Source organism: Galleria mellonella, unplaced genomic scaffold (genome assembly GCF_026898425.1).
Source record: "Galleria mellonella isolate WM207_F2 unplaced genomic scaffold, CSIRO_AGI_GalMel_v1 utg54, whole genome shotgun sequence".
Classification (NCBI taxonomy): Eukaryota; Metazoa; Arthropoda; class Insecta; order Lepidoptera; family Pyralidae; genus Galleria; species Galleria mellonella.
Genome location: NW_026442114.1, coordinates 604,067 through 627,611, shown reverse-complemented (window position 1 = coordinate 627,611; position 23,545 = coordinate 604,067). Strand labels below are relative to the sequence as shown.

General features: G+C 32.0%; 1 protein-coding gene across 2 annotated transcripts in view; it reads right to left on the bottom strand.

Annotated features, from left to right (window-relative positions):
• The window catches only part of LOC113516602 (serine proteinase stubble), a 162,891-nt gene that overhangs the window by 55,662 nt on the left and 83,684 nt on the right, over positions 1 to 23,545 (bottom strand). The window lies entirely within an intron of this gene.

Here is a 23,545-nt window from a genome sequence, read left to right as displayed (position 1 = left end):
GTCGAGTAGTTGGTTATAAATAATCAGTCGCTGTATTTTGTGGAGCAAAACTTACTTGTTTGTGTATTAATAAGACGATATCTATATCACTTCTATGCCTATTTCAATTATTCTTTTTCCAATTAATAAGGTTTACTCTCTAGTATTATTCCTATATTAATTTTGTCACTAAGTCCACTTAGAAAAATATTATTTACGTATTTATCATCTAACACGTTTTTTATATACTAACTTTAAGACATTGATTAATTGCTTCTGGTATACCCAAGAGCCCTTTTACCAAGCTTATCTTCCCTTCACAATGACGCCCTGACCTATTCGCTCAAGAGTGAAATTACACATAACCTCAAATTTAATTAATCAAATTCAGAGCATATTTCTGACTCGCCCTTCAGGGATAAAATCTCATTAACGAGTCGGTCTTTTTGAGTAGTCGAGTAATTTGGTACTCGTTCAAAAAGTATCGAATCCCAACTCGGATCTGAGGACTTGGACAAGTATTCGAGTACCCACTCGTACTTTTTCAAATATTTCATCAAACTCGAATATTCTTACAATTTTATTTTTTAAGCTTACTTTCAACTAATTACTAACAAGCCATAAAACAAATTATAATACATTTTTTTTTTATATAACTTAGAATGGCAAACAAACTGACGGCCCATCTGATGGAAAGTGGTAACCGTCGCCTATAGACATGAGCAGTACTATGGACATTGTGTTTGCATGGCTGTGTTTCGGTTTGAAGAGTGGGATATGGCGTGAATTTACTGGGTACAGAGGAATAATACCTGAGTCCTCAGGAATGGCAACGTATAGTGCATAATACTTATTAAGTTGTGCTTCTTATGCTTAGTGTTTAAGAAAGTCACATTCCTATAAATATCATAATAACCTCCAATCGCGTAATATTCTACCGATTTCCTTGACATAAAGAAAACGGATAAATGGTCGGCCCCAGCCCATTGTCTACCGCGTAACGCAGAGGTACCCCTCTGTCCCATTCGTGTTTCTACAGTGAAGCAGTTGTGTTTGCATGGCTGTGTTTTGGTTTGAAGGGTGGAATATGGCGTGAATTTACAGGGTACAGAGGAATAATACCTGAGTCCTCAGGAATGGCAACGCATGGGGAGTACCATGGGCGAAAAAGTATGTAGTGTATACTCTGTTATGTCCATGGTACTGCTCGTGTCTATAGACGACGGTTACTACTTTCCATCAGGTGGGCCGTCAGCTTGTTGGCCATTCTAAGTTGTATAAAAAAAAAAGATGATATGATAATTGCAGCAAAAGTTTTCATTACAAATTAGCTACTTTTTTGAGTGACCTTTAACAAATTAGTATTTAGAAAACGCAAATATTATAGATCTAGCATTAGACGTGAAGGCAATTAATAATTTTCATTTTATACAACATTTTAGGAGAAAGTGATTAATATTATGTCTTATTTATTATTTTTTTATGATACACACAGACAGATAGATGGTGTAGAAATTTAATGCCTTCCATGAATGAACTAATTGATTAACTTTCCCGTCATGCAAATTCACAAATCTGATATATTATAGTCTATAAAAAGTAATTTATAATCTGGACTCGTTTATTAATAGTTAATGCAGTCCTAATTTATTCATTATATAACACTAGCGTTTACATGCTGCTTCGCCCGCATGATCGTCGCATGTATCCTGGTAATATAATAAATGATAAAATTTGTAATTATGGATGTTTGTTACTATTTCATACAAAAACTACTGGACGGATTTTATTTAATTTTGTTTCATGAATAGTTTAGCACATAGAATTTACCAGAGGGAGACTTTGTACAAAAGTCGATTGCTTGGGTACCTCTGTCCCATTCGTGTTTCTACCGTGAAGCAGTTGTGTTTGCATGACTGTGTTTCGGTTAGAAGGGTGGGATATGACGTGAATTTACTGGATACAGAGGAATAACATCTGAGTCCTCAGGAATGGCAACGCATGGGGGGTATCATGGGCGAAACAGTATAGTCTGTTATGCCCATGGTACTGCTCATGTCTATAGGCGACGGTTACCACTTTCCATCAGGTGGGCCGTCAGCTTGTTTGCCATTCTAAGTTGTATAAAAAAAATATAGAATACTTTAGATACTGATTCACACGAGTAATGCCATGGGATAGAGCTGGTAAATAATAGTATTTTAAATAACATTATATAATCCATAATTTTTTTTATCATACTATAATAATAATAATACTTTATTATACAGACTACAATTTGGTCCATTTTATTAGTAACAATTTCCTTACTATATTAGTAAAAAAAGTAATTAAAGTAAGCACTTAACTAAAGCAATTCACTCAGTTGTGACCCAGCCGACTAGATCAGCATCTAAACGAAATGCCTAACTATAGATATACTATAGATAAATACCGCGGCGTTGTTCCATTTTTCCACTACATTTTAAAACTAAAATTTCACTTATTACAGAAATCAATTAAAATATCAGACAATAAAACCATGGAGTTCACGTTTCAATAACGTTTAAAGTCCCTGGTACACACCTGCCAAGACAAAACGCCATAAAAGCCGCTGGAACGGCAATAAAACCAATAGAACATTTAAAACTGCCATCATCAGTCAAAAGGGCCGTTTAGTTTTCACACATAAAAAATAAGTTTAATGACCTTTATGATCACTTTCACGTTCGTAAATTTGATAGAACTCGGAACGCATTAAAATTGAAATTATTATATAGATGTCGTAATCATATTTGATCACATACATGTTACATTGCTCGAAGAACTGACAACCGATGAGGAAGAAAGGTTTTTGAGTAGCGACCTCGTTTAGGCAAATGCAGTATAGAACGACCCCTCCACTAGATGGAGTGACGATCTCAAATGTATTACAGTAAGTTAGTGGATTTAGGCGACTCAGAACCAATCTTTATAACAGTCTATGGAGGAAACTTATGTCCAGTAGTGGACAGATGATGGCTGAAATGACGATGATATATTTCGTAATTCTTCAATAATATTAGGTAATGAACTATAAATTAAAGAGAACAATCGTCATTGAGTGTCGTAAAAGACGACTAAGGGAGGGCAAGGGATGGGCAGCATAGTCTCACTTAAAACATCTTCAAAGCCTAACTGTAGCTGTCAATCCGCCTGCCAAGTGTGGCAACTACTGACAAATCCCACCAAGGGATGATGGATGGTGATGATGAAAAACTAAACTACTAAACTAATTTTGATAAAATTTCAGATAAAAAATAATTTAATCCATTATTTATGCAGGTTGTCTGTAAGAGATTGCTTTTAGCGATAAGGCCGCCTTTTGTATATGCACATTCTGTATAAATACTTCTTGTAGACATCTCTACTGTTCGCAATAGAGTTTATTATTTTTATACATAATTTTCAAAACTAGTTAGTCGTTAGTATAACTAATGATATTGTGAGGTAACAAACAGAAAGAGAATAAATACTAGATGCTCTTTCTTTTTATAGTCATTTAAAAACCAATTAATACAATTTGCTTACAAGCTTAAGTGCCACTCGTGTGTATGAAGCAGCTGTACTTACATGGCCGTAATTGGTTTCCAGTGTGAAATATCGCAATTACATTACAGAGTACAGAGGCACTATACACATACACAGTTTTCAGGACTAGCAGTTCATAGTTGTTACAGAGTATGTGTGGTATCCTATGATTATACGATTATTAGAGTAATTAGCTAATACAAACTATTGCATAACGATCCTAATTCTAACCAAATTCCTCAATTGAATAGAAAACGGTAGACTCTTTTTATTTTGTATATTATTATTTTTTTCTTTCATGTTGTTTTGTTCTTATTTTGTGTGCCACTGTGTGAGTCGTAATATCCTTTGATTAAACTATTTCTTTGTTTCTTCTACGATGCTTGTTTATTACTGTAAGTTGCCGTTGTAAGTTGCAGTTAAAAAATGTAAAACTACAGAATACAAATATTAATACCTCTTTCTCTCCTTTATATATATATATATATATATATATATATATATATATATATATATATATATATATATATATATAGCAGTGAAAATTAGCATGCTTGCAACACACCATTCAGATATAAATGTGTGCATATAAAGCATCTCCAAGTTTTGCTATTATAATAAATAATTAATTCATAAGCTTCCACCCGACGAACAGAGCACGCTATGTTTAAACCATTACAAATGAGAAACACTATTCGAATCGTTCATTTTCTCTATTTCATTAAAGCAAACATAACAATTAGCTGCCACATCGGGCGAGGAATTAAGTATATTTTTAAGTAACTTCAAAAAGAAAGGTTCTCGATTCGGTTTTAGATTTTTTTACTTTTGCTATCTCATAACGCCATCATTTGTAAAATTAATTGAGATATTCTTTTTTTTTATCTGAAAGGATATACTTACAGATTTATTTCGTAGAAATTTTATCTGTTTCGGTTTAATAGTTTTATTTTTAGATTAAAATAAGTTTCGTCACAATTGAAGTCAGTTTTTTCTGACACAATTTTTATTTATATTCTGCAAAATACGAACAGCAACTTTAGTAATAAAAAATCACATCGCCGAGCGATATTTTGTAGATATATTAAATTGTAAATATATGATATATATTTATATACGGAGAAGTAGATTTTCCTACGCATCATATTTTTTTTGCTACGCAAATTTAAACATGTCTAACGATCGAAGCGGTCTACATACGTCACAATATTAATATGAAACTTACATGGAAGTAAGATCTTTCAATTGCAAAAAAAAACATCAAAATCAGTACAGAATTAATATCCTAGTCGCTTGACATAATCATCTGCCGTTAAATGTCCACTGTTGAACATAGGCTTCCCTTTATTCGTGGGTTTGCTACTTGCAAACCCATGTTATTATGATATAGTTATCATTTAGTGGTATTTAAAGAAAAAGGCTGCTACCCAAGCTTTGACCAATTAAGTTCCCCTAGCCGCCTCTTACGATACTCACGAGAAAAGATAGAAGGATGGCATAGAGAGCAGGGACTACACGGAAAATTATGCAAAACACTAAGAAACATGTAGTATTATAAAATAGATTTTTTTTTATTAATTCAAAATACCCTTACTAATATTATAAATGTAAAAGTAAATTTGTATATTTGTTGCGCTAAGAGGTAACAACTCCTAGCGGCTTGACAGCTCAACCACATGTCATAAAAATTTAATATACACGTCTCTTCATCTTCCACTTTCATTCACTCCCGTTGTATGTGCCTTATTAAGTATTTATATGTTTATGTATATTTCTGTTTATATGTATGTATGTATATGTGTTTGTATATATTAGTATATATATAACAGTGGGCCATATTTATCATTTTTCTCAATGTCCTCTACTCAAAGTTTGTCTGAAAGAGATTGCTTAGCGATAAAACCATTTTTTGTATCACTTCTCATTAAAATTACCTGTAGTATTTTATAAATGCTACAATAAAAGCATAAAATAAATAAATGTACACATTGTTTATGCTATAGAAAAAGACATAGCTTTTTTTATGTATAATATTCATGCGAACAAAGTCACGAGTATGACTTGTATTTAATACTCTAACAGATTTTCTGAAACCACTCAGAGGAATTACAAATATTAAACAGATCAACGTCAAAGATTTCCTCGTTTTCTGAATTTGTTATTTTCGGTAAAACATTAAATATTTGAAGCCAGCTTTATTAAAATTTATGAGGTGTTTAATCTTTAACAGAGCGTAGAGAGCCATAGAAAATTACAAACTAATTAGATATAAACTAAATTGGATAAACTCAGAGCAAACGAAATTAAATTTTCCTTACGTCAACATAGGCTATTCGACTTATTAAATTGGGTAAAGCCAAATAAATCTGGAAAGTTTAGTGAACGGGTTTTCTTTGATAACAATTTATATTATTATAAATATTTATTATATAACAAAATGAATTCCAAATTGAAAACATTTTATTCTCATTTGTTCTTCTATATATGCTAAACGTCACGTGGTTCTGGCATAGAATGGACAACCCTCTTTTCCCCTGTAAAGGAAGAGCAAGAGCCAATTAAGGGAACTATGTTCTAATGGCCGAGGAATAGGCAGCAACATCCTTTTTAAAACATCACCAAAGCCTAACTGCAGTTGTCAATGCACCTGCCAAGCGCAGCAACTACTGCCAAAATTCTCCAAGGGGAGGCCTAATTTCAGCAATGGACAGTTAACGGCTGATATGTGATGACTATGATGATAATATGCTAAACTCGACTCACACTTCATTCAAAATTATTCAGCTAAACTTGCAATGTTGCCTAAAGAACGACGGCTATGGTTAGTGGTATATATTTATTAGATTGTCAAAAGTATTTAAAAGAACTAGTTTCCAAAATTACCTGTTTATAGTTATATCGAGAAATTAAAAAACCTCTTAAAAATTTTACGTATTTAATCAAACCCATAGGAATAAAGGATCTAGTTATGCAGTAAATGTTCGATTTACCTTGGATATCAGTAAGAAAATAACTTTTTTCTGCATAGCTAGCTCCAAATATTCGTGTTTACTTATGTTAGACTATATGATTATATTTTATTCAAATACATATTGTTATTAACTAACACTATAAATAGATAGTCAATTGATTGTTGTTGACGTTGTTATAATTCAATTATTAAATGTTAGTATATTATTTTAATAAATACAATACAATATTTTATAGTACAATGTTAATAAAATATTGTCACGTAAATGTTAATTAGATTATTGGAATGTCAATTGTTTTAATTTTGATTTTAAGTATTGTAATTGATTCGATCATGTATCCGTTACATATTTTTTTGTATTTTATAATTTTTGGAGAGGGCAGTAATGAATAGACTGGCTGTCAATCATTCCTGCTTTAATTTTTGCCGAGAGAACACATTAAACATTCGTATTCAAGATTAAAAATATCTTTTATTTCTGATAATAGCCGGTAAATAATCTTCCAGCTATTACTTATTCTCTTGCCAAAACATTAGTTGAAACCATTTCATACAGAAAATAAAGCAGGCTTTAATCTGATATAAACACACGTACACATGTAAAAATACATCGTTTATATAATATAGTAAATAATTAAAAATATTATAATTAATATACGTTACAAAATTAATAAATTAACTCAAATTATTTACTAATGGCAACACAATAAAGATTATGATTATAGACAATTATGGATTAAATTGAAGCGAATGTAATTGAAATTTTCATTACCGAAGCACAAGCACGGTATAATCCGTGTCTAATAACCGAAGTCCTATCTCTAACGGAATTAGCAGACCCATTAAGTAAAGTAATTAATAATTTTGTTCCGCCATTTTGCAGCATCGGAAATCTATTAGTGATCAGAATGTGAGATAATGGCGGATTGCGCAATACTCGTAAGAGCTTTTAAATCGATTCTATTATAATGTTATGCCATTTGCAAGAATCGAATGATTATGATTATTAAAATACAATAACAAGTATATTTTATTTCATTAAAAAACATACTTTATCAAGCGACTAAATATAAACGGTGAACGAGTATACTTATGTTTTGTGTACACCACATTTATGACTTTTCTGTAATAACACAGGAGGCAAACGAGCATGTGGCACACCTGATGGTAAGTGACTACCGCCGCCCATATTCCCCCGCAACACCAAAGGCATTGTAAATGTACCGCCGGTCTTTTAAAAAGGAATATTTTCTTTTCTTGAAGGTATCGTATAGATTAGGAAATACTGCTACTAGAAGTTAATTCCAAAGAATGGTTGTGCGTGGTAGAAAGTGCATTGAAAAATGCACGGAGGAGGACCGCCGCTCGTCCAGACGGTTAAAATGAAACTTTAGTTTGTAGCAGGTTGTAAGGTGGTGAAAATCAGCAGCAAGTATCAATCCGAACAATTCTTCAGAGCACTCCCCATGATATATATGATAAAAGATATATATGATAAAAGATACACAAAGATGCAACATCTCTACGCACTTTCAGTGGGTCGAGTCGGATAGTAAGGCGCTGATCATCAATAATTCAAGCCGCCCGACTTTGAGTGCGCCCTATGTTTTACCTCCATATCCTACAATTTTACTACCAGATCCCATGCTTTAAACGGAAATACAGTGATACAAGCTAAACTGCACGACAGAAACATAAATGAGATAGACGTATCCATGCAGAAAATTTGCACAAAATCTCCCTTTACTAAAACACAAGCCAAACAAATTATGTAAACCAAAACTATGCAAGCCCAAATACTTGGCAGTATAAAGACGTCTGTTAACTGCATGGGTATAACTATGTTGCTGACAATTTGACCAGTCTGTATGTACTAGTATTTTCTATAGGTACTAGCTTATTTCTGCGACTTCATACCCGTGATCGGGATATATTTACTGATTGGAAAAAATATAATACGTATATACCAAATTTCATAGTAATTGGTCAAGCAGTTAAGGCGCTGTAAGGTGAAAACAAACGAACAAACTCACTTTCACATTTATAACATTAGTAAGGATTTGTATTTTTATATTATTCTTTTTCATGTATGTTCAAAATAAAGCCTTAATCCCTTTGTAATAAAACACAGATTGTTTACAATATTGGAGTCCGTCATTATTATTTTTCTCCCACCTTAGTTTAACGAATAAAAAAGCACTGACAGAATGGAGGCGTGTCCACGGACGCTTGCTCCTGTAAAATAAACGGTATTTGTGTGGTTTAAACTATATGTGCCTTGAAGAACCTGTAAGAATTTGTGTGTGCGTGCATATAGGATTTGAGGAAAAACTGCCGATCACCTACAGCAGAAAAACTCACGAAGCCGATGCCAGGTTAGACCTCCTCGACAGACAGAATCTTTCCCTTAATAAACGCTTCCACTACGGTGTTTTACCTTACAAACTATGTATTTTTTGATATTTGTTTTTTGACACTTTTTTTGTTAGTTAAAATGTATAGTTTCAGGTAACATACGTTCTTTCTTTGTTTCCTAATCACAATCTATATATACTTGTGTATTTTTTAATTTTATAAGAATATGTCTTCCTGTTAAAAAGTTAAATATCAAGCCTACGTTGCAGAAATTATTACACAGTAAAATACGAACAGACATAAAAACAAACATATGCATACAACAGAGTGTGCACATAGAAAATTATAAACATTATTTAAGATAATAGCCGCAAAATATTGCCGTGTTAGTTGAAAAGCGTGTCAAATGTTGCTTTCGTTGACTCCCATACACGTGCGCTGGGCGAGGCCCTTTGACACCTGCTTATGATTTAAACAAAGACGTGTTAAAGTGAAAATGCGGACTTCTAACCCTTTTTTCATAACATTTAAGTATCTTTTTTTAAAAATTTTCAAAATAAACATGTTTACGATTTATCTAAATTCTTTTTTGCGATGTTTCGAATTTGTCACCATTTCAGAACCGATCTTTACAATTATTAGAATGCGTGTGATTTATTTCATATTCTTAATTAGTACCTAGCATTAGTTCTATTTGAAATTTATTGAAACATTTTTTTGCGATGGAAAAGTCTGTTTATTACTAATCAAAATCAATATGTATTCAGAACGAGATTTTTTCTCAACAAGCTACACAGCCCGCAGTGCGAGGCGAGACACTGTGACGTAAAGTGCCATACGACCCCTTATGAAGACTTCCGAAATTAAAATAATTGTCGAAAACGATAAACGCAGTAAATTCATAAAATTCTCGTTGTCTTCGTTAAAAAATGAAGATATTTTAAAAATAATAATCAAAAGCCTACTTATAAAAGCACTATCTGTTATCTAAACTCTCATTATATTCAATGTAATGTTTCAAAATCTCTCGTCATTCATTATTTTGTTTATTGCAATCAAGTTGTTGTTTTATATAACAAATAAACTGAACAATTACATTATTACTTGTTTAATACTTAATTTTTGTAAACTGTACTGAATGTCATATCCAATTTTTCGTGTAACATCTACAACATTAAAAACACATAAATTAGACGACCCTTACAACAGAAGGATAAAATTATTAAAATTGTTTCTTCTAATATGAAATTACTTGTCTAAATTGACTCGAGACTGAGTGTTATTTGTTATGCTTCCAAATATTCAATCAATCAAATGCTTCGTTTGTTGATAATACAAATAAATATTATAAAGATCCTTCTCGTCTCTATCTTTCCTTCATATTCTCTTTAATATCATCATGTCAATTGTTTTAATAATCATTATATAGTTACATAATTTATGAAAATAATAAATGTTATTATTGTACTGATAAAAACATTAATATACGCAAAAAAGAAATGAATTTAAGAATCACGTCAAGTTGACAATTTTTGCTTTGCCATAATTATTTTTACACATAATTTAAAGAAGATACTTTGTAGAAATTCAATAACTTATTTTTATATAACGTTCGATCAAATACTATTTTAGGCATCTTCTGACTTTAGTGACGGTTGAGTTTCCTCAAAATATATTCTCATAATGTTTGCTTTAATTTTCAATAATATTATTTCTTTTCACCTATTTTTTTTTTATTATGTGTTATAAAATCTATGATTGATAAATATGATTGTCTTAAATTAATAATACGCACTTAAGTTCAAAAAATCTGTTGGCAATTTCTTTTTTTTTTTTGTTTATTGCCAAATTGGTCCGACAAGGAATCAAACCTAAAACTTTATTTAGACCAATCAAGATGCCAATTATTGCGATCATTAGAATATATATAAATAAACAAAATCTAGTCCCAAACTAAGGAATACTTGTAATATGGGTAGTATATTTTTAACAAAAAATATTTAAATATTTTTTTATAAGTATATACATATATTAAACGTAAAAAATATCCGGACACATCAGATCGGACACAACGCCGTGTGATTCCGGCATAGAATGGACCACCCCATCCTTTTCCATGGGTGTCTAAGACTGACTAAGGGAACTTAATGGTCTACGGATCACCACCAAAAGCTTAACTGTAGTTGCCAACCCGCCTGCCAAGCTTGGCAACTACTAACAAAACTCCCCAATAAGGGGAGATCTATGTTCAGCAGTGGACAGACAATAGCTGGTATGATGATGATTATTACAAACATAATAAAGCACATTCATGAATACGGGAATCAAACGCGTGAAGTTATATTCAAACAGTATTAAACCGCTACATCACCAAGGTACAGAAAACACAAGTTAATAAAGTGCATATTCTTATAGCGCAAATACTGTCCTATACGTAAATAATGACAGCACGAGTATATTTACCTCAAACTCGTTACGTGTCCGTCATACGCTTTTCTTGTGTACCATTTGTCCCCAACTTTCCACAGGTCGGTGAAATTGTTTGCACATCGCGGAAATCCTACAATTACGCCCAACACTGACCATCAATGCAGTAATGATGTAGAATAAATGGAAGTTTCCAGTCGTTTCTTTAACGTTAATCGTAAAGTTAAATATGGCGGTTAATTAAAGGTTTTATATAGTGCATTATAGTATATACTAGTTGTTTAAATGAGGTATATGTATACAGTGTTAAATAACTATAATCGGAATGCTTTTAAGAGAATATTCTATTAGTGATATTGAATTTTTTCTCCATAAAGAAATGAGACGAAAACCAACAAAATATTTTTTTTATACAACTTAGAATGGCAAACAAGCCGACCGCCTACCTGATGGAAAGTAGTAACCGCCGCCTATAGGCATAACCAGTACCATGGACATAACAGAGTATACTGTTTCGCCCATGATACCCCCATTGCGTTGCCATTCCTGAGGACTCAGGTGTTATTCCTTCGTACCCAGTAAATTCACGCCATATCTCACCCTTCAAACCGAAACACAGCCATGTAAACACAACTGCTTTACAGTTGACACACGAATTTGAACATCCAAAACGATTTTTTTATTGTATTACATGTTTTAACTAGATATTGTATTATTAATTTTAACTAGGTATTATTGAGTTTTATCTTTACTTGTATGGTTTTTACCTTTGAATATTCTATAGTTTTCATTCGGCTTCCCAAAATTTGACTATAAAAGATACTTCTATGGGATAAGTCCGCCATTGTATATTAAATCGTTTAATGTACCCAATGTAAATTATGTATTATAAAGATTTTATAATACAAGACAGTGACGCTTCTAACTATCAAATTATTGTAATTTAATTATAAAGATTCAACTGTCTTTTTTCGTATTTTTACTATTGTTTGTTGGAAAAAAATGTTCAATTTTACTATTAGAAGCAAAAGAATGCTTATAATTTCAGTCTCACCTATAGGTATAGATAACTATAGTATAAACTGCTATAAATTAGGAGTAAGAAATATATAGGTACCACTATCTATATATATGTTACAATATCCGTGCACGACACCCCTTTTAATTTTTTTAAATAGGTATATTAAAAATAAGTTTTTCTTTTGATTTGTCATATTTTGTTTGTTCTCCATTATTCCCCTTTTGCATAGATTATTTAAGTAATTACTTAATACTCTATTAGGAGCTCAGATAACAACTGGCATAATGATGATGATGACTTAATAAAGAAAAATATTAAATTGAATAGATTAAAATTATGAAATTTTTTAGAAAGATCTTATTTTAAAAAAAATCCCCATAATGCTGACAGCATTATTTCACTGTAAATATTTTGAATTATAAGTTAACTAAGACTAATATACCATATATATATATATATATATATATATATATATATATATATATATATATATATATATATATATATATATCCTAAACATAATTCCAATTTATCTTCAAGGTCACTTCTAGCGATTATATATCCTTACAGCCGCAGCCCTATAGTCTCACGACACTGGCTAAGATTTCACTAGTAACCGAGACTATCTTAATGGCTTTTTAACGCGTCATAGCTGTTGACATAGATACTGCATATTACAACTTAGTAAATAGCATTTATACAAGTATAAAACTTTTTAATGTGCTATAAGAAAACGCAATAGTATTTGATGTGTTTTGAAGGAAATGAAGTGGTCTCAAATGGAAATAGAATCAGTAATTTGCACTACATAATAGTTTTTTAGATTTTATGATGAAAATATGGATTATAATTACTTTTATAGTGTCATATAAAATATAATTGTCGCGTATTTTATACACTCATAATACTATTTAATGTTTTTTTTATACTAATTAGAATGACAAACTGACGGGCTACTCGGTGAAAAGTGGTAACCGTCACTAATAGAGATGAATAATGCCATGAACATAACAGAGTATACTGTTTCGCCTATGATACCCTTCATGCGTTATCATTCCTGAAGACTAAAGTATTATGCCAATGTATCTTATAGTTTTACTTCTACATATATCCCACTCTTCAAACCGAAACACAGTCATGCAAACACAACTACTTTACGGCAGAAACACGAATGGGATAAAGGTATCTAAACCGATGACTTTTACACAGTCTCCTTCTGGTAATAAGTAATGATAATAGAAAGAATAGATTCGTAATTTGTATGTTCAGCTATACAAGCGTAATTGTATAACAAACATCTTTTATAAACTTTCCCATTTCTAATATTGTTTGTTTGTATTGTAAGAATTAGCGTGAATTTACTGGGCACAGAGGAATAACACCTGAGTCCTCAGGAATGGCAACGCATGGGGGGTATCATGGGTGAGACAGTATACTCTGTTATGTCCATGGTACTGCTCATGTCTATAAGCAACGGTTATTTTTAATTAAACACTTTCCATCAGGTGGGCCGTCAACTTGTTTGCTATTCTAAGTTGTATAAAAAAAACTGTAAGACTTTATTGTACAATAATATCTAAAATAAAATACAGAATCTCAAGAAAAAAGTGAGTATAATGACGGACTTATCCCATAAAAGAGATTTCTTCCAGTCGAACAAAGTGAAGACAAAAATCACTAATTTAAAAAAAAAAAGTTAAATATACTAGAGAATATAATATATCTAAATAATACCTAATCCCATCTAAAAAGATTATATACTTATGTATAACACTTCTAATATTCTAAATAAAGATGTACATAAGTCTCATGTTTAAAATTTAGAAATACAATGGTCATGGCTGGAAAAAAGCCATATAGTATATTTAAAAAAAGAAAAAGAATGATTTGAATTTTTGCATACCATTCTTGTATCTCTTCGTGTAATGTTTTATAACTATAATTTTGTTATGTAAATAAATATAAAAAAACACTAGTGGAACTATAAAAGTGGTATCATTTTGGAGTACGTCGTCTAACAATTTAATACTAATATAGTAAAAGTAGATTTCCTCCATCGATCACTAAAACATGATTATACAGTAAGTAAATTTTGATTTTCCACGCAAATTTTGGCTGCAACGTTACTTATTAAAAAAAGTAAATCTCCCAAAATAGCTTGCGAGATCCCGATCCCTTCTCCAATATATTGCTGATGCGAAAATTCCGGTTCCCATTTATTACACTTTTCTTGTTACACGAATTTTCATATTACGCAAAAAAATTGATGAAAGCCCTTCGAGTTTCAATTACTTTAGGGATATATAACATTATCCGTTAATAAGTATTACATTAAAGCATTCATCACATCATATCACCCGTTAACTGCCCATTTCTGTACATAGACTTTCACTTAGGGAGTTTTGCTAATAGTTGCCACGCTTGGCAAGAGGGCTGGCAACCATAGTTGGGCTTTGGACATGTTTTAAAGAGGGTCATTATCATTTTCTAAGTTAAGAGATAAATTGCAATCAAATTGGAAATTTCCTTCTTTTTGAAGTCGATTAAAAAGTGATGATCAATGGAAGATCGCGTCGCATATTTATCTCACTCAAAAATCCATTTGGAACTGTTATATTAATTTAGCCGAAAGGTAAGTAATTTATTAAAGAAAGTGATCACTAGTTTTGCGGTTTTACTACAAAAGATATGTAGAACACTTTATTTATTTATTGATTACATTACAAAAAATTTTTAGTACAAAAGGCCATCTGAACAGATTTTAACAAAACTCTGTCTAAGTTATTAAATGGATATAGGTAAGAATTCTAATTTCTAATTTTATATGCCAGAGTTTATGCATTATTGTTATTATTTTTAAACATATTTTATTTTTAATAACATATACTTTCTTTTGTTTAGACATAAACAGTTGTTAAACATGCTTTTGTGGTAAGATGTGTAAATGTATATTGAACACTTGTCTATTGCAAGTTTAAAATTTCTATGGTAAGACAATTATTGTTCACACTCAATTACTTATCAAATTAATTGCATTTTAATTACTAAAGCCGTGTGAACTAGTTTATTTCTGGATTCATGGTAGCCATGCCTGCGCTTCGAAATGAAATATACATATCGTCATAGTCGTAGAATACTGACGGATCTGACAAATATTACATATATAGATCCGTCAGTATTCTACGACTATGACGATATAGTTTCTATATATTAGTCTACTATTTTATATTTATATTTTATTCTACTAAAGGTCATTGCAAAAGACACCTAAGAATATTACAACTGTTTTTTTTTTACCGATAATTAATAGTCATATTAGGCATGAGTAATATCGGTACCGCTCCGATATCTATATAATTGATTTTTCTAAACATTCATCATCATCATCATCATCATCATCCATTCTCCACTGTTGGACATGAGCCCCCCCCCCCCAGCCCCATCCCTGAGGTTTTGTCAATAGCAAGCGGATTGGCAATAGCACTTAGGTTTTGGAAATGTTTTAAAAGGGACGCTGATCCCTCGCTTTCCCTTAGTCACCTCTTACGACACCCACGGAAATGGAAGGGGTGGCCTATTCTATGCCGGGACCACACAGCTTTTTCTGATCACTAATGGCGGGAAAAAAACATCCCATATCATATCGATGTCACCCATACTAATTACATATTTATATTAATCTCAATCGGGTTTTTTATTTCGATGTTATATATTGAATAAATTATATTTAATATATCCATTATTGGGCCAATACATAATACTTAATTGAAAACCTCTTTCTTTTTGAAGTCGGTTAAAAAGTCAGTACTCGACGAAAAAATTGTAATAAAATTACTCACTATTCAAATAAATTACTAAAGCAATATTAACTAGTAGTTAATGTTGAACACGAGGTATCTGCATGTTCTTCCAAATCAGGTATAGGCAAAGATCTGATAACTTAATCTTCTAAGGATCATTGCATAACACCTGAACTGATAAGATAATGGTCTCTTACACTAATTAGTATAATTATCTCGATAACAAACTGAATAATAAGTACCCACATAATAATACAACCTCTGTATGTACTCGTAGATCCGTATAACGAACTGTTTTGCAATTTATTATCATATTAGTTTTATGAGTGAAGTACAAATTAGAGATAACAAGATATATCGAAAGTGACGCCTCTAAGTGGTTGGGCGACTCCACGTGTACTTGTAGGGTCTGCATAATGTTGCATACATTATGAGACTATCATAATTTTATCGTTTAAACTTTACACTGTGTGAATATATTTAAATTAATTACTGTTGTTGTATATTTATCATTATTAATACGACTATTAATTTAACTGACTGTACTATATTTATGTTTTATTCTAGTAGATTTATTAATGGTAATTTACTTAAGATTGTGTAATAACAAAACATGATCAATAATGACAAAATGTGTCAGAGGTTAATCGAGAAGCAAACTCATTGAATAAAAAAAGATCGTATGAATGTATTGACAATTTTATTAACAAAAATAGATAGATAAATACTCTTTCTTGTTTTCTCCAAAAAATTATAATAGTAAACTTATTATAAATAGATACAAACAATTTCAAGAAATGTACACAATGCGAAAATAATGGGCGGCCTTATCGCTAAAAGCGATCTCTTCCAGGCAACCTTTGAATGGAGAAGAGTTCTCATAGTCGTAAATAGTTTGGTCGGAGGCACGATGAATATTCAGTTATTTTACATATTGCTTAATCATAGTACAAAAATATAATCAAATTAAGATTTTTTTTGTTTTAATTTTTATTAATAATTTATTTCTTATTTAAAGAATTATGAAAATAAATAAAAACAACAATTAATAATAACCATTAAATATTACCATACAAAAATAACTTAAAAATAAGCGTAATATTGTTATGAGTTATTATAATCATTTATTATGAAACCGCAAAATGGAAAATCCTAAAAAAAATCTGTCCACCGAATATTATTAACATAGTGACCCTGGTTCGAAGGGCCACCCGTCACTTAAACGTTTTGTCAGTCGGCCCAGGTGGTAATTTGTATGAAAGTGAAACCACTTCGCTTTTCACTATCGCCCGTCTCGCTCCCACCTTATCTTTTATGACCTGACACGCGGATTAGATAAGCGGTCACATTTACGAGGTTTGTGACTTTGATTGAATCATTTAACAGACTGGAATGGAAGTTTGCAGGTCGTTTTTTTACTGCTTCTATCTGTGTTGATTGATTTTGGTATATTGTAAATAAGTGTGTCTGATTGTTATTAATATTGTTTTTATACTACTACTATAGTAGTTGCTTGTTTCCCACCAAAGTAATATAAAAAAAAAACAGGACAAGCAAGGTTGGCCTCCACGCGGTACGCCCTAGAATCCGCTGTAATTAATTCCTGATGAATTCATCATGATGAGCCAACCGACTTGACTTTATCCTCAACTATCATCGTTAATTAGTACCTGCCAGAGTGTATCAACAGCGAAGAAGGGGTTACCATTCCATTATATCATCCATTAATAAAAACATGTCCCCTCAAACATGTGTTATGGCAAATCAAACAACGAACATAAATCACCGAGACCTGACCCAATTTAGAAAAATACATTTTCTAAATTGACCAACCGGAAACCAATTATCGAGGGTAAGCAACGTTGACAATGGTTGTTTCAGATGGGTAACCATATAGGTAATAATCTTAAGGTGTATCAGAAATGAAAATAAGCTGTATTTTAAACACATTGTGGGGTTTCAGCATAGAATAGGCCATTTCTTCCTTTCACGTAGGTGTCGTAAGAGGCGACTAAGGGATCATAACGGTCGAGGGATGGGTAACAACGTTCCTCTTAGCTTTCATCACCAAAGCCTAGACAACTACTAACTAACCCTAGTTGCCACTACTGGCAAAGCTCAATTTTGCCTATGATGAACAGTAGATAATAAACGGCTGATATGATGAAAATTTATTTTATTCACTAATCGCGTTTCGATGGTAATTATTTTTTATTTTTGTATTTTCTTACTTAATTTCCCGTCGATTCTGTATTCAAAAAGTTGTATTTTATTAAAAAATATTGTTTCCGAATTACGTAACGTAGCTCAGGCAAAAATATTACACTATTATTCAAATATTCCGGGACCCTCATAAGTCTTAGGGATAAATTTGTTGTCCCAAAAATAAATAAAGGTAACTTGAAGATAGATTGCTTCTGCTTTATCTGTATACATTCCTCCGGGAAAGGTTGTAACGGCTTCAACGACACAAACAAATGTATGCAAAGTTATGTAATGTTGAATAAATACGTCACGGAACCCTACCCTAGGGAATAATATGCGCCATGATTAGTTGTACTTGCAATAAATATTATTTCATCGTGCCATTTTGTATTTTATATTACAAGGATAATGTTTATTGTTTTATATGAAATTATGATTCATTTATTTGCAATTTCAAAAGGGTGGAGTTTATTTACGTAACGGTATTTTTTGTTTTTATATTATACGATAACGTTGCCAATTATAAACTAGAAAAAAGTAGAAAAGAAATTTTAAACTGAATTTTATAAACATTTTTATGCAAACGTCAGAGTGTATGATAGTTCCTAGTTTTGTCATAATTGAAAATGGCATATTTTTTTAAAAAAATTTCTTACGCGATATCCAAATCTGAATAGTTATGGACGATTGTTTTTGTAATGAACAAAATTTACATTAATTTAGTATTTTTATTGTGTCATACACTTTGTTTCTAATCTAATTTTATGAATACTTACTTATATTACAAATGTAAAAGCGAGTTCGTTACTTAAATACCTTACCAATCGTACTTACATTACTTTGTTGTCTTATCGCCATAAAGACTTAACCAATCACTATAAAATTTGGTATACACTTTATGGGATGGAGAATGATATAGGCTACTTTTTATCCTGACCAGTAACCATATCCTGGTTACACGAACAAAGTCGCGGGTAAAAGTATGTAAAAAAAAATGTATTTTTTTTTATCTTACATACATAACTAATGCACGTAATATTTTATTAATGAAATCTAACTATCAAAATAGATATTTATTCTTAAATGGATTAATTGAATAAAGTTGAAACAATTGTCGGAAACTACAAACATAGTAAGTTTATAGTAAACATAGTAAATTAAACCCTTTAAAAAAATGTACTTTATTATGCCCATAGTACTATTCATGTTTACAGGCGACGGTTACCACCTTCCATCAGGTGGGCCATCAGCTCGTTTGCAATTCTTAGCTGCATAAAAAAAAAACTTTTATGAAAGACCTACTTTACTCGAACCTATCGCCGAAATGATCAACATTATCCAGATAAATGGGATAAAAAAGAATATTAGTAGCTTTTGTTAAAATACAATACAATACAAATTAACTAAATAAAGTATTACCTAACATAGATGCCGGATTTCCCATTAAGATCCCAGTATAGCGTCCAACAATCTTTTCTGAGCAAGAAATGAAAACACTTCAATTCCACCTTATATTTACACAAGTAAAAGCAACGAAAAACAAGTGGCTTTCACTGTATCCATATAGGAAATTTGACCTTTTCAAGTCTTTCAGATTTCCCCCTGTTGTTTACCATTTGTTTTCTCTTTTGTTGATATTTGGGCACTTTGTATGACGAAGTTTACCAAATGAAATATCTACGGATTTATTATTATTTATATTAGATTTTGCCGTGTAGTTCCGGCATAGAATGGGTCACCCCTTCCCTTCCCGTTTGTGTCGAAAGAGGCGACTAAGGGAACTTAATAGTCTAAGGATGAATAGCAGCGATCTTTTTAAAACATCACCAAAGCCTAACTGCAGTTGTTAACCTATCCGGAAAACGTAGCAACTACTGGCAAAACCCTCTTTATAAGAGAAGCCAGTCAACAGCTGATATGGTGATGATGATGATAATGATATTGGATTTATTCACGTATTTAATTTCTGTATTAAATACACGACAATACCACGCCACCTTTACCACCGCCGCCAACCACACGCGTGCGACAAACAGCATGCTGATCGCGCAGTGCTGCTCGCGACGCAGTCATGAATCGCGCTCATGAATAAGGGCTCCTATTGAGATTGAAACTAGTCAGACAGTCGTTGTTGTAATATATTATTACAATAGTCAAGTGCCTACTAAATTTTATTACCTAAGTACCTTTTCTCGAGGAGGGGGAAAAGGGATTGTTAGTAATGAAGACTGAGAATCCCATTGCTAGCAATATACCCAACCAGGTCGACCTCCTCGCGGTTCCCCCTGGAAACTATCATGGTTAATTCCTGATGACTTCGTCATGATGGGCTAACTGGCCTGTTTTTATTCTCATCTATCACCCTTCACTGGTGCTCCGTCAGCGTATCCCGTTAGCGCAGGCGGGGTTACCACACCATTTTCACCCATCAAAAAAAAAGTACCTTTTCTGTTCTTTATCATATAAGTTTTCTAAAATTTTAATGCATTTTTTATTAACTAAAGCTAATTATCGTTTTTCTTTTATAATTAATGAAAATTCTTTATTGTTCCTTTTAAAAAAAATATACAGATTACATTACAATATACAAAAGTTACCGTATGGTCCCAGAATAGAATGGGCCACTCCATCCTTCCCCGTGGGTATTGTAATAGACGACTAAGTATTTTTAATGGTACAGAGACGGGCAGCAGCGTCAACATCACCAAAAGCCAAACTGCAGATGCCAATCCGCCTGCCAAGCGTGGCAACTACTGGTGAAATCCCCCAATAGTGAACTACCATAAGGAATCGTCACATTCCTTATACATGATAAAGATAACGATAATTATAATGTACTTAAAAAAAAAACATAATTACATGAAACAAGATAAAAATCTATACTACAATACATTAAAGTAAACATTACAATAATTAATTATACAGAACGTTTACAATAATTTCTCATACATACGCCCATAAAACGCACGCGCTGCCCGAGTCTCATTAAACAAAGCTTTCGCCGTTTCATTTTACTGAATCGTAACGTTCATAAAACTTTCATATGTGAATATTTTATATCGGCTATAAAATAAAGGCCGTCGCAAACACATCTAATTTAAAATTGAAGCGTCTACATACATACCGCGGAGCGACCTAAAGTTTTATGAGTTATATCGTTAACTCTGTCAATCCGAGCATTAAACATGGGTTGTGTGGTTACTAATGTTTGTTTTACAGATTAATAACTTTATATATATATATATATATATATATAGTAATTGTTTTAACATTAGGGGGGTAATTCAAGTGGCTCTGGACCGTCCTTTATAGCAGTCCAGGGTGAAGGTCTACGTTCAGCAGTGGACGAATATAGTCAATAAAAAATATTGAATCATCATCATCATCATATCAGCCTTTAACTGTCCGCTGCTGAACATAAGCCTCCCCCTTGGGGAGCCAATAGTTGGGTTTTGCCGATAGTTGTCACGCTTAGCAGGCGGATTGGCAACTACGGTCAGGCTTTAGAAATACTTTAAAAGGAACGCATCTGCTCATCCCTCGCCCTCTCTTAGTTGGCGCTTGCGATACCCACGAGAAAGGAGGAGGTGGCGTATTCTATTCCGGGACCACACGGCCAAATAGTGAATACGAACGAATAAATTTTACAAAAAAAAATATATTTCAAGGAAACGGTAACTGATGCTGTTAAATGTATAGCCAAATGTATCCTTTTAAAATAAGCTATAATATGTAGCTTATATCAAGCCATTATATATCGAACGAGTAAATAACAAATAGGAGAATCCAAATTACCAAATTTCTACATATTTAGTTGAATTTTAATACTAATAATGTAACAGATTTTTTTTTTACAATACAGGAGCAAACGAGTATACGGCTCACCTGATGGTAAGTGACTACAGCCGCCCATGTTCACCCACAACACCAGCGGCATTGCAGGTGTACTGCCGGCCTTTTAAAAAGGAATATGCTCTTTTCTTGAAGGCTCTAATGTCATATCGGTTTGGAATTACTGCTGCTAAAGAGTGGTTGTGCGTGGAAGAAGGTGCCTTAACAAACGCACGGTGGAAGACCGCCACTCGTCCAGATGGTTGGGATGAAATTATGTTTACAACTATAGCAAAGTTTATCAAACCTCTCTTAAACAATTTATCTAGGATGACACTCATTAGTAGTTTCATTTAATTTTGAATTTTCTACGTGAAAACATACTTCAAAAAACGTTTACTAAAGTTTGGGTTTAATTAAAAATATTAACCAATTAAATAATTAGCATTTGTTACGTAAATAGAGTGACTTCGACACTGTCTAAGGGTCATAAACCGAAATGGTATTATCCTAGCTTTATGACTCAATCTAAGATAAGAAGGCGCGAACGAATGGTTTCTAAACTGCCGTCTTTGTTGTATTGTCACATTCGGTGTTGACAATGTCACAAACATACGTCATATCGCAAATATATGGCATTATTTATTTAAAGTTCGCTTCGGTTTTACATATACTGATACTCTAGTTTAGTTGTTCGCGTCCGTGTATCCTAATTTTAAGTTAAACTATCATTGAGATGCGACTTATTTATGTCACTACGAGACACATGGCGAAAGTATATTTTTTAGTACTTTATTTTATGTTTTTTTTTCTTTTAATTATGTAAATCATTAATTAAGTGGTAAGAATATTGAAAACGTGTATTATAGATAAAAAAGAAGTGGTAAGAATTTTGAAAACGTATATTATAGACGTAAACGTGTATTTATCTGTCAATCAGGTTGGATTAAAGAGATAAATCTCCCTAGCTTTAGCTTTATAATAATTAAAAATTTTGAAGCAAAATATGTAAAAACACATGTATACAATTTAGAGTGTATTAAATACGTGAAATTCTTTATTCATAGTCGCTTACTAAAAAAAAAAACGATATTTTTGTTATATTTTTACTCACAAATTAAAATACTTATCTATAAATATTAAATAAGCGTAACCAGTGCTTTATAATAATTCCTTCACCATAAAGTGCCAACAGACAGAAATGAAGTGTATTTTTATTTCATAATTTAACTTTAATATTATCATAGAAATAGTTCTACAATATATTAGCAGTACTTCGATTTGAGAGATATTTATAACTGATACGTTAACGTTAACGCATACGAAATTTTTAATATAGTAATTCTATTACTGCAGTAGGTACATTACTCACCAATTGTAATGTGCTAGTGAATAGATGCGAAACCG